The sequence below is a fragment of the Amborella trichopoda genome, chromosome 13 (genome assembly GCF_054954075.1).
Source record: "Amborella trichopoda isolate Santa Cruz 75 chromosome 13, AtrichopodaSantaCruz75HAP2 v2.0, whole genome shotgun sequence".
Classification (NCBI taxonomy): Eukaryota; Viridiplantae; Streptophyta; class Magnoliopsida; order Amborellales; family Amborellaceae; genus Amborella; species Amborella trichopoda.
In genome coordinates, this window is record NC_142348.1 from 7,771,068 (window position 1) to 7,786,476 (window position 15,409).

At 33.7% G+C, this 15,409-nt stretch overlaps 1 long non-coding RNA gene across 4 annotated transcripts; it reads right to left on the minus strand.

Annotated features, from left to right (window-relative positions):
- Positions 1-807: 807 nt before the first annotated feature.
- Positions 808-11,823, minus strand: LOC148778996 (uncharacterized). 4 transcript variants are annotated; one of them, XR_016048656.1, is made up of 5 exons: positions 11,566-11,818; positions 11,410-11,500; positions 2,852-2,938; positions 2,404-2,764; positions 808-1,214 (listed from the first exon to the last, which is right to left on the minus strand). It is a non-coding gene; the product is annotated as an uncharacterized LOC148778996 (long non-coding RNA). The 4 variants fall into 4 exon arrangements; XR_016048655.1 differs by lacking the exon at positions 808-1,214 and having other exon boundaries at positions 2,358-2,764; positions 11,566-11,823; XR_016048657.1 differs by lacking the exons at positions 2,404-2,764; positions 2,852-2,938 and having other exon boundaries at positions 808-1,206; positions 11,566-11,823.
- Positions 11,824-15,409: the final 3,586 nt, after the last annotated feature.

Here is a 15,409-nt window from a genome sequence, read left to right on the forward strand (position 1 = left end):
TGAATAGATTTATTGATTTCTTCTCTTTTGTCTCTATTGTGGAATTTTCACAAACATTTAGCCTCCATCTCTAATTATGTATCCATCTAACTTCGGCATTCACCTTTTTCTTTATATAAGCCTTAGCACCGTACACATCTAGAACTCAGATACCAATTATAGAGTCCTCAAGAACCCCTTACTTGCAAAATTAGGAATTCCAAGTACTGTGATGTCACCCAAGATCGTGTACATAATTCGCTAAATTATAGAATAAATGAATACATTTATAAATCGAGTGTAAAAAATTAAAGTGAAAACATAATCACATCATAAAGACACAAAATTTACTTGGTTCATCTTATAGGGCTACGGCCACAGCTTCAGCAAATAGAAAATCCACTATCTCAATGAAGATTACAAATTTGGATTACAAGAGATGTACCTCTCTAGATTGGCAAACACCTTACCGATCTTCCCTTCGGAATCTGCTTTTTCGGTTGAACAATATTGTCAATTAACATCATCTTTCCTATTGCCACCGCTAAGTGATGTATATATCTCTAGACATCAACAAACACCTTGCCGATCTTCCCTTTTGAATCTTCTTTTCCGATTGAGCAATGTTGTCACCGCTACTGGAAATAATACTTTGAGAGCAACTAATACACTTTCTTTCTCTAGAAGTGGAAGTTTAATCAATCTCAAATTTCATAAGAATACCGCCTCTTTCTAAGAGGCCACATCTCTCGTTTGAGAGACCGTCTCTCTCTCTTAGAGACCCATCTCCTTCTTGGAGATCTATTACAATGAACCCTGAGGGGCATCTTTAAAAGAATGAGTATTATGTCATCGTTGATAACTTTTTATATAGATCACTAGGGATTTTTCCTTGCTATCCAAAAAAGCCTATTTTTCTTTTTATCATAATGCCTTAATCTTTTGAAGAAAACTTGTATATGGTGATTTTGACTATCACTAAACCTAACAACTATAAAGATCAATTTTTAAACAGTGGTATGCTGATTTTAGTAGGAATCATTTGGTAGAAGAGGAATTGGATATGGCATTGAGCCATTTTTCTCTAAGGTCTGCTTATACTCGCCATTGCTGTCGGGTTTTCCACACTTGCATCTCTTATTCAATGGATCAGATCAATCGTCAGACGCTTTTTCTAGAGCTCCAAGCACTTGATTCGATGGTCTTTGGTCCATACTCCATAGTGAACTGCTTTGCTACGCAGAGAGAGAGAATGTGTATTACATAAAAGAGAGAAAAGTAATTATTTTAATGATAAAAAAGAGAGAAACAAATAATATTTTAATGATAAAAAAGAGAGAAACAAATAATCTTAAGTCTTGTCAAACATGTACAAGAATAAACTTATACAATAAACTATTTACTTTCGGTACAAAAAGTGTTATCCAATCTAATAACAAAGCAATGGTATACAGGAATAGACTAATTTCAAATAGGAAAATAGTTTGATAGGATTGCAGCCCTATCAAAATAAGTAAAGTCTCACCTCATAACTCATTGTAAATTGCAATTCAAGTATTGGAAAACCGATAAATCGATCATCTTCGCTTCAACATTATGATTGTGAAAAAAAAAAAAAAGATTTTAAGCTGTAAAATAGTGTATATTGTAAATAATTATCTAGACCATCCATTTCTCCCTAAAAATAAGCGTTCACATATCCGCAAGATCTATACTATTATTTAAGTTTCAAATTTTAATGTTGCTGTTGCAAATTGATTTTAGAGCTATCATAGAGATTTCCGATACCGAAAGTGCTCTCCAAGGATTTGAGTTAAGGCTTTATTTTGTTTTCATAAATCCTAGGCACTATAAAAACTTCATCCTTCCAAATTAGGTAATATTTGTGGATTGACTTGATATCTGGTCTCTTTGAAGTATGAAGTAAACGTTCTACTTTGGTTTTAGGCATCCCAAACTGCCTATATCCTATGTGTTTCCTTTTTTTTGGGTAATTCAATGTGGAAGACGAGCCCCTACCATTTTTGAAATCGTTATTGGTTTCTGAAAGCGTTACGTAAAAATAGAAGCCTAGACCTTAGCTGGGGCACATGTGATGTTACCACCACGACCCCAACCCCATTCTTGCCTATGTGTCTCCTTGTTAGAGTAAGAAGTCCAACAATTTATACTTATGTGTATAAGAGTCATGTTTGCTATCATAACTTATGGAACACGGTTTCTATGCGACCAACCCACATATTGTAAAAATGAAGGCATGACAATAAATATATTTTTTAATCATAATTTGATCTTAATTTTTAGAGAATATATAATATTGAACATAGAGATCATGAATATGAATTTTTTTTTTGAAAACTAGAAATAATATTATATTAATAAAGTATTTGGACAGTTAGCTATATTTGTTTTTAAATTGAGCACCTATTTGCATCCATCTTTAAGATTGATGATTTATACATCTGGACCACATATTGTTGAAATGTGGTCCAGCCCGCAGGAAACAGCAGGCCTGAGGCTGCGCCGTTGCGTCCTTGGCGCAATATGGCATGTCCCGATCTAAGAGCTTTTGGCAGTGGATGACGATCGTCTCGCCACCGGACATGATTCGCGTCTGGGTGATGGTGGTTGGGATGTCCGGACGCTGCGCCGTTGCTTCACAAACGCGATATGGCCCAACCGTGGCGGCAAAGATGAAGTCCTGCTTCCCTCCTTGACATGACCCTCTCTGGATGTTGGATGATGGGGGGGTTGCAGGCCTGAGGCTGCGCCGTTGCGTCCATATCTGAAAAAGATGGATGCATGCGCAAGATAAGACATAGTTTTTCTTTAATTTTCAAAAGTATATGCCACTTACAGTAATGATGCTTACTCTGGTAAAAAACTTGTCTCATTGCGGCTGAAATTGCATGGTCTTGATCAGTGAGAATAATGCTTGGTTGTTGTCCGCCCATTGCTTCTAACCAATTTTCAAATACCCAAACAAATGATTCTCCCTTCTCATCAAATATGAATGCAAATCCAAAGAAGGTTGTGTTGAAATAGTGATTTACATCAAGTATGGGTGCAAATGACATATTAAAAGTGTTTGTTTTGTATTTGGTATCAAATGTAACCACATCAGAAAAGCATTGATAGGAAACTTTACATGTCGCATCGACCCATAAGGTGTCTAGAATGTGATCATCTTCATCTAATTTTACTCTATAGAAAAAATATGGATTCGATTCTTTCATTTTATAGAGTCACTGCATAATTAGACTACCATCTTCTCTTCTTAGTTTTCTTCTAACACTAGCAATTTCATTTTCGATGTCCTTTTGTGTACATGTGACATTCTCGATCCCTCCAGCTTGCTCTATGAATATGTCATGAATATGTCGTGAATATGTTTTAGCTTAACCATTGCCGAACTCATTGAATTTATCATCAATTTTGTGGCACTAGACAATATTTGATGGCTACGAATTAGACTAGCTTTTCTTGGACTGGCTAGATCTTGATTGTGATCATCAATAAAATTAGTCACGACCCACTCGTTCTCCGCTTTTCTAATGAGCCTCAACTTAGCCTTACACCCACACTTTGATTTAGGACGTTCCTTTCTACTGACCTGATCTTTCACTATGTGAAATCCTTCCTTAGAGCAAATAATTTGCCTTTGAATCCTTTCACCTTTTTTATTATGGGTAGTGCCCTTACGGATACCAAAACCTTTGACCAATGCATAAGCCTTATAGTAGTCAATTACATCTTCCTATGAAGAAAACTTCATTCCGACATGGGGTACATTTGTTTCTAAGTATTTGGTTGAGGAGTCAGGTTCTCCATCTTGCATTTCTGTAAATTTTCTAGGAGGGGTTGCAAGATAAGGAACCTGCTCCATGAGCTCATTGGGGTCACCCATGTTGTCTACAATTGTACAAGTGGGAGATGACACACTATCTGAAGCAATGTGATCCATCTAAGTTTTTTAACTGACTCTGTATAAAAAGACAAGCTGTACATATAGACATAACACTCCTAGTAGACCAGATAGCCTATTTATTAACTACTCAATACATAAAAAAGGCATACAACATTTAACGTATCAAAATGTGCTTACAATGGGCACATGGATAATAAGGCAATGAAATGATGATGAAATACCAAACCTCTAATAAGCGAATCAAAAGCTAATAACATTTATCATATGTAAATTCATTAATCCATAAATACAAATCCATCACAGGGTTTTCAAATAAAAAAACGCATAAATATAATACTAATACCTAATAACATTTCTCATATACAAACCTAATAACCCATAAATACAAACCCATTACAGTGGTTTCAAAGAAAAAAACCCAAAAATACAGTCTTAGAGAGAGAGAGAGAGAGAGAGTGTTAGCATTTTTCGTCTGCTCTAGAGAGAGAGGAGTGGTATCATTGTTCGCCTGGTTTACACAAAATAAATTATTAGAATCTTCTAAGTTCATTAACCAAGAATAGATAAGAAATACACTAAGCATTCAACTATTCATGATATTCAATACATTATACCAGGGTTTTAAAAATACCGAGTCGAACGGGACTCGCCCGGTTCGACTCGGGAATCGGCACAGGACGTGCCGGTTCCAGCATAATACACGGAATCGCCCGGTTCTAGAGAGAACCGGGCGATTCTGTACAGTGACTCACCGATTCATTGTACGGAATCGGCGAGTCCCTTGAAGAACACGGGCTGCACAGTGTTTTTCACGGCTTTCTTCAAATTTTGTCCTTTTTTTTATCATTTTTTTTCTTTTTTTTGCCATGTGATCAAATATTCAGGCTTTACGCAGCTTTTTTCAGCCTTTTCATGGATTAAATAGTGGAAAAATTTCATGTTTTTGGATTATGAAAGTTGCGGGTTTTAGAGTTTCTACTTTTCCTTTTGTTTCATGCCAAATAGGGCATGAATCTGTGAAAATTTGAGGCATAATGATCGTAAATGTGTTCATCAAAAAATTCTGTTACGATTTTGTGATAATCTTTGAGAAAAGCAGAGTAATTTGGAGATTGAAGCCACGGGTTCACGAAACCAGGTAAGAACTCTAGGTTTTTCTTTTTTCGGCCATTTGGTTAATTTCAGTCCATATTTTAAAAATAATCAGTTAAATTTGTAGGGTTTTAAATCTTTATCGTGTCTTTTATCATTTACCATATTCAATTTTATTTAATTTACTCAATTACAGCCTGATTTTTTAGAAGAACACAGTGATGTTTGTGAAAAAAAAATTCTGTTGTTTTTTTTTTTTTTTTCCGCCTTTCTATCTATTGTTCACAATATATTACAAATAATGTGTTAGATTTCTAGGGTTGATGTATTCAATTTGAGGTTCATTTTTTAGATTCAATGACTGTTGTCTATGAAGAACTGCGTTTTTTTTTTTTGTTTGCTCAATTTAATCGATTTGATTTGATTTATTGATGATAATGTGTTCATAATTTGATTCCTTATAATTTGAGATTTTGATTCCTTATCTTGATGATAATGTGTTCAAAACATGTACTCAATTGGATGTAATTTATTCATTTGGAGATGGATTTTTTATTTGAAATGGCTGATGTAAGGTGGCTCTGTGAAGAACAGAATTTATTTTTTATTTTTTATATTTTTTATTTATTTTTTATTTTTATTTTTGTAATCCATGATCAAATTTTTTAAAAATTTGTGATTTTCCGAAAAGATGTGAAAATCGTGACAAGGTTTTGATTATCATGAGGTATTAAACCATATTTTTTATTTTTATTGTTTGAATTTGTTGTACTTTTTTTTTTTTTTTTTTCCATGATCGAATTTTTTGGAAAATGATGATTTTCCTAAAAGATGTGAAAATCATGACCAGGTTTTGATTATCATGAGGTATTAAACCATATTTTTAATTTTTATTGTTAAAGTTTTTGTTGAAAAATAGATTATTTATGCAAACAAATGCAAAACTGTCTTTTTAATGCAAAACTGTCTTTTTTTAATTTGTTGTTAATGCATTTTTGACTTGGAATGACTGATGTTAGGTGGCTCTGTGAAGATTTGTTTTTATTTGTTTTTTTTTTTTAGTACATGATCGATTTTTTTTGAAAAATCGTGATTTTCCTAAAAGATGTGAAAATAGTGACCAGGTTTTGATTATCATGAGGTATTAAACCATATTTTTAATTTTTATTGTTAAAGGTTTTGTTGAAAAAATTGCTTGTTGATAGAATATTTATGCAAAAAACATACATGTTATTATATTTGTAATGCAAAACCGTATTTTTTTAATTTGTTGTTAATGCATTTTTTAGTTAGAATGACTGATGTTAGGTGGCTTTGTGAAAAATTGTTTTTATTTGTTTTTTTTTTTTAGTACATGATTGATTTTTTTGAAAAATCATGATTTTCCGAAAAGATGTGAAAATAGTGACCAGGTTTTGATTATCATGAGGTATTAAACCATATTTTTAATTTTTATTGTTAAAGTTTTTGTTGAAAAAATTGCATGTTGATAGAATATTTATGCAAAAAACGTACATGTTATTATATTTGTAATGCAAAACTGTATTTTTTTAATTTGTTGTTAATGCATTTTTGAGTTGGAATGACGGATGTTAGGTGGCTCTGTGAAGAACTGTTTTCTTTTTTTAGTACATGATTGATTTTTTTTGAAAAATCATGATTTTCGAAAAAGATGTGAAAATAGTGACCAGGTTTTGATTATCATGAGTTATTAAATCATATTTTTAATTTTTATTGTTAAAGTTTTTGTTGAAAAAATTGCATATTGATAGAATATTTATGCAAAAACATACATGTTATTATATTTCTAATGCAAAACTGTATTATATTTTTAATGTAGTTTTGCATTAAAAATGTATTTTCAATTTTTAAAATTTTGAACGCAAAAAATACATGTTGTTAAATTGTATTATAGTGAGGAATTAAAGTGAATATCATTGTAAAAAAATTGTGGCATATATGACAATTATATTATCTTGCATTTTTTTCAATTTTATTATTACTTTTTTAATGCAAAAAATGTATGTTCTTGATAATTGAGTTGTAGCCATGTTTGGAGCTTACATTTTGTATTATATTATCCTGTATGTTTGTAATTGATATGTACGAAAATATTATTGTCAATAGAAGTATTTTGCAATAACAAATAACAACAAATATAACTACATGAACTGCCCCAACATATTATCACTACACATGGTGATTATTTTTCTTGTTGAACTGTCAGGTTAATTTTTAACTTTTTACTTATTAAAACAGTTGAATCATGTCAAGATCTGCAGAAGACCCTGCATGGCAACATGGGATCGGACTTGATCCCAACAAAAAAGACAAAATTATTTGTAATTACTGCCAAAGAGTGATAAATAGTGGGGTACATAGGTTCAAGCAACACTTGGTTGGGGTTAAGGGCGATGTTTCTGCATGCAGTAGTGTCCCTAGTAATGTAAAAAAACAGATGGCGGTATTTCTTAAGGCTAACAAAGGTAAAAAAATTTCCAAGCATAGGATGAATGAGGAGATAGCTAGTTTATATACACCATTAAGCAGGAATGATCCAGAAGAGCAATATAATAATGACCTAAAAAAGCAATATAATAATGACCTGGAGATGACCACAAGAATGAGTTTACATGAATAATATCAGAGGGAACGTGGGTTTAGAATGCCCGGTGGTTATGACATAGACATGCATGGTGGGTCTAGCTCAGACATGTATGGCGGGCCCAACTTAAACATGCATGGCGGGCCCAAGTCGAGCATGTATGGGGAGCCCAGCTCAAATATGTATGGAGGGGTTGGTGGCAGTATGTGTCAACAAGAATCAAACGTTGAAGAAATAGTTCCTAGCTTATTTAGGAGTGTCAGTATTGCAGGTCATGGTCGTATAGACCCATTTCTCTCAAAGTCTAAGTCACAACAGATGACCCTAAAAGGCATGATTAAAGGTAGAAGAAACATGTCAGAGAGATATGTTGGTAAATGGTTCTATGATAAAGGGATTCCCTTTGATGTAGCCGATAGCCCATATTTTCCACCTATGGTCAGTGCAATCCAGAGAGCCGGGCCTGGGGTAAAACCCCCGATGGCATATGAACTCAGTGGACCAATGGTAGATGAAGAGGTGGAGGAAGTTAAAAAGTGGATTGAAGAATATAAACAGAGTTGGCCAAAGACATACATTACTCTCATGAGTGATGGTTGGTTGAATAAAGTTAGCAAAAAAGAGTTTTTAAACTTCTTGGCCTATCCTCCAAAAGGTACAGCTTTTTTGTCTAGCAAAGATGTATCAGGGACGAAGAATTATGCAAACTTCTACGTACGACTATATGATCAAATAGTGGAGGAGGTGGGAGATAAGCATGTAGTCCAGTTTATTACGGACAATGCGCGTGGATGTGTTTCTGCAGCGAGCAAGTTGATGGATAAGAGGAAACATCTAGTATGGACCCCGTGTGTTGCACACAGCATCGATCTTATGTTAAAGGAGATTGGTGAGATCAAAATTGTGAAGGAGACTCTAGAGGAAGCAAGGTTGGTGTCGAGATTGATATTAAACCACTCTAAAATTTTATTTATGTTTAGATAACACTCTAAGAAAAAAGAGATAATCAGGTCTGCCATAACCCACTCTGCGACCGATTACTTAGCTGTAGACTCTATTCGGGAATATGAAGGTGCATTAAAGAGATTGTTTACCTGTGAAGAATGGTTAAATGACCGCCTCTCGAAGTCCAGTAATAGTATAAAAGTGGACGACATAGTCTCAAATAGGAGGTTTTGGTCTCGATGTTCTAGTGTCGTAGAGGCCACTGCCCCTTTGGTCGCGGTGTTAAGAATGGTGGATGCTGACAAGAAAGCTACCATGGGCATCATTTATGAAGGTATCGAGAGGGCGAAATCAGCTATTAGGGATAAGTGTAGTTTTGCTAACAAAGTGATCGAGATTATAGAAAAGAGGTGGAACACCAAATTTGGACGTCCAATTCATTATGCTAGTAAATATATATTTATATCATTAGAATGTTTCATTTTAAATCATTTTTTTATAAAATTGTAAATGACATTTTTCTATCTATATATTTTTTAGGTTATTATTTCAACCCAAAATTTTTCTATTTGACACCTGAACATCCCTATAAGATTATGGAAGGGGTCAGATACATTATTATAATGTTGGAGAGAAGCCATCGAAACCAAGTAGCAACAATACAAGAGGTATTATTTAATGTTTTGGTAAGAACTTCATTGAGTTGTTATATTTGTGAGGAATAATGCACTAAAACGAAATATATTTGTTTTAGCTTGCTATATATAGGGATGCTATAGGATCCTTCGGAACTAGACTTGCCAGGAATTCTTGAACTAAGATGGATCCAGGTTATCCCCTAGCTAATATTTTGTTCATTCATATATTTAATCTTATGAATTGTTATTGCCCTTACAATGCTTTTTACATTTTAATCCAGCTAAATGGTGGGAGATATATGGTATTGATGCACCTCACCTAATGAGGATAGCAATCAAGGTGCACTCTCAGATATGTTCTGCTACTGGTTATGAGCGCAACTGGAGTACGTTCCAATGGTTGCATACTACTAGGAGGAATCGACTCGCTTTGGAGAAGGTTCATAAACTAGTCTACGTTCATTACAATTTAAACCTCCGAGAGCGACAAATAAGAAGGAAGCTTGAAGACTATGAGCCGATAGACTTAGACACAATATTTGTCACAGACACAGCAGACCAATGGTAGGGGAAGAGGAGGAGCCACTGTTGCACAAGAGAGCGTTTCTTGAAGCCATCGGTGAGGAAGATCTTGAAGAAGGTGATGAACAGCATGAAAGAGGAAGCAGTCAGCCAACGTATCCACAATTCGTCGGAGATGTCGGTGATATTGCACCTAATGAGGGAGAGTGGGAAGGGGGTCTAAGGGAAAATGAGAGAGGTGATGATTCTGAGGCCATCCTATCCTATCCGTATTATTCACATATCGAGTCCCAATAGCAACAGGGTAGAGATGAGCACGACATTGTAAGTGAGCATGAAGGATGGACAAGCTTCGGGGATTTTGGATTGAGAACACAACATAACACTAACACTCAGGGATTTGGGTATAGTCAAACGCCTGCTAATATCAATGATTCGTTTTTAGATCGAATCAATGAATTGTCAAACTAATTCAATCAATAGCACTAGCGTGACCACGAAGAAGAACGACGTCGTCTGTCATTTTATTTTTAGATCGTATGTTACTAATTGTATGCTTTATTGTAGTCTATGTATGTTGATATACTTGTTCCATGATAATTTTATGTTTATCATTTTGTGTGATGTAAATTAAATGGTAAATAGTAGTTCATGCAGGGAAAGAACATATCAATATTCGCATATTCATATAAAGAAATGAAATTCGAAATGGAGTACCCTCATTTCTTATGAAATTCCTAAAACAAGATTTATAATGAATTTTAATAATTCTTTTGGATTTTTTTTAAACTTTAATCTGACCGATTCAGCTGATTTTCGATCCGAATCGCGGATTCACCAATCTAGATCGGTTTTTGAGATGCCCGATCTGAATCATCGATCCGCTTTTTAAACCATTGCATTATACTGAAACATTAAGCTTTCTGACACTTCCCAATGGTAATCATTCATATTAAAAAAAAGAATAAAATTCTCTATTTTCACCCAAAATCATTACAATTTCAGTCACTCACATACCAAAGAAATGGAGGACTCTAGAGACATTTGCCTTTGAAATTCAGATATATATACACAAATGTAAATGAATGAAAAGTCGATCGTCAAAAGTTTTCTAAATTGTACACTATGATTTCAACGATTTTTTTCACAGAAAGAAAATTGCGTTCAGTTTCAGATAAAATTGTGCACCTCAGCAAGATCCTTAGGACCAAAAACTAATGCTTATGGAGCTCCAACTCGAAAGAGAGAAGCATAAATGCCCCTCAATCTCGTTTTGCGCTTTTTATCTGAAACCCCAACAATAGAAGAGAGAAAAGTCCAAACACAACTAGAACTTGCATAGGAGTATTGAAAAGGGCAAAAAACAAAGGAACCCAATACGAGATATGGTAATATGATATTAACTGTTGCTTTATCAGAGAGAGAGAGATATAAGAGAGAGAAGTGAGAGAGAGAGAGAGAGAGAGAGAGAGAGAGAGAGAGAGAGAGAGAACTTGCATAACAGCCCAGCAGGAAGCCACTAAAATTACATAAAAAACACTGAAACAAGCAAAAACACGCACCCTAAATGAGACATACCAATACTTTATATCGAAAGAGAAGCCAATTCGCAAACCAAAAAATTGCAGAAAAATACCTAAAAGATGAAGAAGAAAACATGTGAGAATGCTGAGAGAGGGAGATGCGCAAGTTATTCGTACCTCTGAGTGGCATAGAGAGAGGGAGAGAGTGCATTGAGCTTGGATGAGAGAGGGAGAGGCAACTTGCAAACCAAAAATTGTAGAAAAATACCTAAAAGATGAAGAAGAAAACATGTGAGAGGCGCAAAGAGAGGGAGATGGGCAAGTTATTTGTACCTCTTAGTGGTGCTGAGAGAGGGAGAGGCGCACTGAGCTTGGATGAGAGAGAGGGTGAGGCTCTGGTTTAGAGAGAGATGGTGCGAGGGAGAGACATGCTCGTCTTGCTTAGAGAAAGAGAGGGAGTGGTAGCAGGTAGTAGGTCGTAGGTTGGCCTGCATCTCTGTGTACCAGGCGGGCAGGCTCCATTTTTATATGAAAAAACACGTGATTTCCCCTTTTTGAATGGGGGTCGTCCATGTTATGCGAGTTCATCGGAGACATAGGCGCACCGAAAAGCAATATGCGATAGGCCTATCAAATATTTTCGGTATGGATATTTTTGGTCATTTGGAAGTGTAGAAGATATTTTTATAAAAATAATGATATTTTATTAGTAGTTAAAAATAATTAATACATTTTGGAAGTGATGTCACACGGTGATGTCATTGTCCACTATTATTAATAAATGTTTTTGTTTCTATTAGAAATTTTTAGTTTACCCTTGACTAATTACTTAAAATACCCCTAAACAAAAAGTTACTATACTATAGAATAGTGGTATCTAAATGTCTAAAAATGTTGAGCACTTTAAAAATCTACATTACAAGTGGTGTAGCCTAACAAAACCATATATATATATATATATATATATATATATATATATATATATATATATATATATATGTCATACTAGAAAACGCCTATACGCGAAAATGAACAGTGATTTCGCCTACCCTCATCACCATCTAAACTTCATCGTACGGTCATAGTTGTCCAGTAGCATTTCAAATTTTTTATTTTTTATTACTAATCAGAATGATCTGAAATTTGGTGCATGTTTAAATCTTAGTGGGACGCACCTAATAAAAATATGAAAAAACTAATTCGTAAAATATAAATTAACCAAAATACCCCAGTAAAATTTTTGGGGTATTTTAGTCAATTTATATTTTACGAATTATTTTTTTTATATTTTTATTAGGTGCTCCTCACTAAAATGTACGCACGCTCAAAATTTCAAATAATTTAGATTTGTAAAAAAAAAATGAAAATTGAAAGACTATCGGACAACTTTGACAATGCGATGAAGTTTGGATGGTGATGAGGGTAAACGAAATCACTATTTATTTTTACTTATAGGCATTGGGAAGAGTTTTCATATATATATATTAGTGCCTCAAGTTGTATACACAACTTGGGGCGACTGAGAAAGGAATCGGGTGAGTCCTAGAGCATTGCATCATATCATAAGGTCGGAAGAAATATCCTCTCCCTAAAAAAACCGGTGGGTAAAGCCTCATTACTAATGGTGTTTTAAAACTTGTATTAGGTGCTGGAGGGACAAAAAATAAAAAATATTTAAATCAAGTGGGAATTACTTGATTCTACTGTTTGGATCGCTTGGAGCTTTGCTAAAAGACTATTTACTTTTGATACAAAGAGATCATGATTACTTTTAACCATTAAATGCGGAAATTTACAAATTAAAGTACGATACACCATTTGAGAAATTTTATTGGACGATTCCCATTCACCTACTAAATCTTATCCAGGTGGTTGATTTTCTATCGAGATTGTGATTTTTCAAATACTAGTTACTAACATCCTATCATGTGATCATAATTTGTTTGCCTTTTAAAGCAAAGCTTTCTCCTTCAAGGGCTCCAACCGCTCCATCATAACGGTTGTTGAAATTTGGTTATGGTTCTATTATGGTTTGTTTCTCCCACTAACCTAGAAACCAATAATTCATCTTACCAATGTTTTAAATTGTTGTGCATTTGTTTAAAGGAGAATGATGGAGACACCGAACTGTATATACTATTATGATATAAATCCAAGTCGTTAATTTGTCCTTTTCATGAGAAGTTGGATAAACTTTTATGTCATCATCATCAAAGTTTTTTTTTTTTTAATTGAGATAAGTTACATGAATTTTAATCCACTATTTTGCTCTATTAAGGGCTATATCCTCAGTGAGGTCATAAGTCCTCATATCTTTTATCACTACTTCCAACTATATCCTTTTCGGATGTCTCTTTATTTTTTCTTAGCCTTCTACTTGAGCTAACTTTATACTAGGTCTGCGCCACACATAGCCAACTCACCTAAGTCTACTCTCTTTTATCTTATTGCTTATTGGTGCTACACCTAAATTTTTCCGAATATATTATAAGTAAAATTTTTATTTACTCACATTAAAGTATTGTCATTTGGTTTGTCAAGAACCAAAACAAAAAGCAATCATCATAAAGTTCAATTATTTAGGAATCGGGCTTGGCGTTGAGTGGTTAACAAACGTTTAACAATGGTATTTCTCAAGTTCTATTCCGATTGAACTACCGAAAAATAAGCCAACTATTTTTCTAACCGCCTAGAGTTACAAAAATCGCCTATCCAACTCAAGGAATCTCTTAAGTTGGATCAAATGTGCGATAGGGGATCCAAGGCAAAATAAAACCCTGAATCGCCCGAGTCTCCTAAATTTAGTATGTGTTTTTCGTTTGTGTTACATATAGCCTGGTTTGACTTGGGAATGGGTTGGGTTAAAGATCCTCAACAAGTTCAATTTTAAGTTTTAGTTAAAGAGAGAAATGTTTGCAATCCAAAAGCTCGAACTACAAATTAAATCGAATTATTTACTGATTTTTTTTTTTTTAAAAAAGCTCGATCTGACTCAACAGGCTCCCCGATTCATATGACACATGACTCGAACATACTTCACTTTCTGTTGGGTTTCCCAGAGTCTTGCTACATCTAATGGGATTTAGAAACCATAATATGTTTCACTAAAATTCTATTTTTTAACAAATTAATTGTCTAACTTTAGTTCTTTTAATTTTTAAGTAAATTGGATTGGCTTAGGTAGGCATTATACAAATTGAATTGTTTTATCAAAATATAATTTTGTAAGTTTTGGGTACGTACATTATACCCGATGTAGGCTTTGGCTACCTACATTATACTCCATGTTGATTTTCTTGTAAATTAGTCTCCATAAATTTTTTTTACATGCCATGTTAGTTTAAAATTAATAATTTATCAAAAAAACTTAATAATTAAAAGAAAAATATACCATGAGACAATTTATCTTTAGTACAAAGTGGTTAAAATTAATCTTGACGTGAAATTAGATGGCTACATTTATACTATTGACGAAGCTCAAACTTCAAAAGAATTTTTTTTGAATATTGTGACACCCTCAAGCTATCAGATTTCATATCGTATGGTTACGAGTAATTGTGACTTTCTTGTATCAAAGATAAATAATCTCATTGTATACAATCCCATAATCAAGTACATTCTCAAAAGGGAAAAGTTTATATAGAGCCGAGGCTCTAAGCAATCAAATTTGAGCCTAGCTCAAAAAATTTACTAGAAGAGGTTGTTTTGATGCCCAAATATCTTCAAATTGATCATCTCGACATCGGGATGCATAAACATGAAAATGGATTTCAAGTTTTGGAAATAGTGTATTTTGTAACGTATTTTTTGACCGTCAATTTTCAAGATTTTCAAGTTTTCATAAATGTGTCGATCTACATTATTTTTTAAAGCTTTAAACTTTATAAATAAATATGAAAATATAGTTTAAGGCTATCACAAAGATTTCCAGTATTGAAACCATATTTCTCGACAGTATTTGAAGGTAGGTTTTAATTTGATTGTTTAGAGCCTAGGTTTTATAAAAACCGCACCCTTCTCAAAATATCTCACACACACATACACACATATATATATATATATATATATATATATATATATATATATATATATATATATATATATGGAAATAATTTGTTAATATGATCAACCATTCTTTCACATTTGTTCATGACAAATGATTGCCTACCAAATCTCT